Genomic DNA, 3,874 nt, shown 5'->3' on the forward strand with positions numbered 1-3,874 from the left:
TATCCTAATTGAGGCTTCAGCAGTCTTTTTTTTTGCTATACGTCTTTGCTGCTGAGAGGTCTGTTACTATTGCAAAAAATGATCGAATAATAAACAAAAAAACTAAAGTCACAGTTAAAATATGAAGTCTAAACGAACCGGCGTGTGCGCTGTGCTTAAATGTCAGTTTAAAGACGATACGACTTTAAAAAAAACAAACCTCTTCCCTCTCTCTAGCTGACGTCACACACACACACACACACACACACACAGCAGCGGTCTGAAGTCCACGAAAAATACATTTAAAAATCCATATAAAAAAAACTATAATACTTATCAGCATGAAAAGTAATAGCACACCTAATCACAACATAATCAACATTTTAGCGTTGGAACCATGTTTCTAGCTATTACCGTTTAGGACTAGTAGCGTGCCGAGGAAACGGAATAATAATAATAACTAGAATGTTGCATTTCCAGAAAGAAAATGCGAGTGTGATTGGGAATATGTTGCTAAAACTATTGCAAGACATGCTCAAATAATATTTAAAAGCTAAAGTCACAGTTTAAAGAGTTTAAGGTAGTTTATGTGGCTGTAGAGGAAGAATTCAAGTTGTAGGAACAGTTTAAAGACGATGCGTCCTTAAAAAAACCTCTTCCCTCAGTCTAGCTGACGTCACACACACACACACACACAAGCCGTTTGAAGTCCGTGAAACATACATTTAAAAATCCATCTAAAAAAACTATAATACTTTTCAGCATGAAAACTAATAGCTCACCTAAGCAGCATTTTAGCGTTGGAAGCATGTTTCTAGTTATTATCGTTTAAGCGATATGTTGCTTAAACTATTGCAAGACATGTCTCCAGCATGGGAGGCGAACGCACTAACTAAGTACCAGAAGCGATGAACGTTAACACTGGCAAGTTAACTTATTAAGATGAGGTTTACATCATAGCACGTAGTGCTACACTCAGTTACAAATATAAAAGCTATACATGCTTAAACTATTGCAAGACATTCTCAAATAATATATACAAACTAAAGTCACAGTTAAAATATGAAATCTAAACGAACTAGTGTATGCGCTGGGAACAGTTTAAAGACGATGCGTCCAACCTCTTCCCTCACTCTAGCTGACGTCACACACACACACACACAGTAGTGGTCTGAAGTCCGTAATGCATTTAAACATGAGCAACATTTTAACGTTGGAACCATGTTTCTAGCGTGTACAGGAAGTGAAGTCCGTAACAAATGCATTTAAAAGTTAATATAAAATAAACTACAATACTTATCAGCATGAAAAGTAATAGCACACTTAAGCATAACATGATGAACATTTTAGCATTGGAACCATGTTTTTAGTTATTACCATTTAGGACTAGTAGCACGCCCAGGAAACGGAATAATAATAATAATAATAATAATAATAATAATAATAATAATAATAATAATAATAATAAATAGTGACGATAACACTAATAATGACGCAATCACACTAATAATGGTTGTTTATGATACTAGAGATCATCATCAGGTTTTGAGATGACACCTTTTCATTTCATTCACTGTTTCACTTCTCCAGGAAAAGTTTTCTTGTATACCTGAAAGCTCATCTGTGAAAAAGGAATAAAAGTAAAGATCATTGACACTGTAGGTTTGGAAACAATTTAATCCACTTCTCACATATGATTTGTGCACAATTTACTGAGTACAGCTCTAAGTCTACTTTGACAAGACTCACTGATGTTGCTTCACTGATGTCCTGTGTGGTCTGGGATTTGGTTGGGCCATTTAAGGACATTTAGAAACTTGTTCCAAAGCCACTCCAGGGTTGTCTTGGCTATATTCATGTTGTCGTGCTGAAAGGTTTAACCTTGCCTTAAAATCTGAGGCTGTGTCCACTGTGGAGCAAGTTTTCTTTAAGAACCTCTCTGTATTTCGACTGCATTCATCCTTCCCTTAATTCTGCACCTGCTGTAATGTTGAGCAGGGGCGTCGCTAGGGCTATTCATTCGGGGCTCGAGCCCCGGATGTTTTTAATCTAGCCCCGAATGTTTTATCACGAATTTTCCGAATTCCGAATTAATGGAATGTTGATCGTTTTATTAGAGCACTGTTTACCGTACACGATTTTGACTGACATCTCCGCGCACACACACACACACACACGCTCTCGCCAAAATACCGCGAGAGTGTGCGCTCGAATATGTGCTAGAACCGCTCTCGCGATACTTTAATGTCCTACACCTGTCGGTCTGCGCGGCGCCGCTTTCACACCACGTGACTTAAATACCTTACAGCCCTTAAACGGGACAGCAATAAAAACGTCAGAAAACACAGCAATCTTATTATTCAGATAAAAGTCTAACTTCTAATCATTCTAATGTTAACACAGTTGAGTAATGTCGGCTAACAAATGCATGTTGTGTCATAAAGGAGGCCCACTGTGTCTGATTCTGAAAACCCCTGACATATAGGACCCTTTAGAATATTATTCAATATGTACAAAAGCCTTAAATTAAATCATCCTAAAGATAGATCTAAATAAAATCTAAACTGTTAAAGCACTAAGACATTACAGTCTGAACCTCATGACTTTCTATTATTCAACTAATGCAGTATTTAAGTTAAAATACAGACATGACTTAGGTGAACAATGGACCAGAACAGACTCCATCATTCAGCTGTTCTGTCTATTGATAAAGGAATTCTCAGCACTAGAAATACTAGTATGATAATTGACCGTTTTGCTCAAGGCTCGGAGATACTCTCTGATGATTCCACCCTCAAAAAAATAGTATAGAAAAGTCATCAAGAGCATGAAGTAGACAAGATACAAGCAGTAAGATAGCTGAGAGAATGAGAGATGAGAGAACGATAAGAGAAGAGAAGCTGTAAAAAATAAACAAAGAATAATTCATACAGTAGTGCCAGCATAAATCAGGAATGAAATAATAGGTGCATGTATAATATAGATTATTGTAAAATAATAGTAATAATAAAGGATCTGCACGGCACAGCTCCACACACAAGCTGTAAAAGAGATAATATTGCATGGCATACCTGTGTGAGAGAAAATGTAATGAATTTAATGGACTCCTTTTTTAGTAGCAAGACTCTGAAATGATGGGAGGAGTCAGAAAAAAAGATTGAATTAAATTTTCTAAAGTTGCATACTGTTTGTGTTAATTTGTGTTTATTATTAAACAATATTACATAAAAATGCCCTTACAAAACGTGTTATTCTTGCTTACCCCCTCTCCTCAATTAGCCCCGGATGTTTCGGGCTCAGCCCCTGATGTTTTCAAATCCTAGATACGCCCCTGATGTTGAGTACAACACTGCAGACTCCTCCAACTCCCAGTCTGGGGTATTGTACAGGGCCACAGCTGAGATACAAACACACACACATCCTTCTTTACAAGTTCTAATGTTTAGTTTTGTTTGTTTATTTCTAGCAAGTGGACCTTAGGAGAGACATCCTCAGGTTGGTAAGGGGTCCAGAGAGTCGGCTCCGCTGGCATGAAAGCGCACACTTCTGGACTCTCGAGGTAATCACTGTATTTATTACTCTCATGAAGAGATTCCACTTTAACAATTATTTAAAGAGAACTTAAATGAAATGCGGTTGTAGATCTCGAGTTTCATCTAATTGTCGTTTGCAGGGATTCCCTTTTCATAACAACTGTGAGGACAGTTTCTCTGGCATTCAGGTAAGGGCTTGTTCATTGTGTCATCACAAAATTGTGTTAATTGCAGTTACTAATTGTGTTTGTGTGTTTTAAGGTCGTTGAGCCAAACCTACAGCTGCTGCCAAACATACATGACCAGGAATCTTCACCCGTCCTTCTGGTAACCAAACCTTTCATTTATTTACTAAAGCTGAT

This window comes from Hemibagrus wyckioides, linkage group LG23 (assembly GCF_019097595.1).
Source record: "Hemibagrus wyckioides isolate EC202008001 linkage group LG23, SWU_Hwy_1.0, whole genome shotgun sequence".
Classification (NCBI taxonomy): Eukaryota; Metazoa; Chordata; class Actinopteri; order Siluriformes; family Bagridae; genus Hemibagrus; species Hemibagrus wyckioides.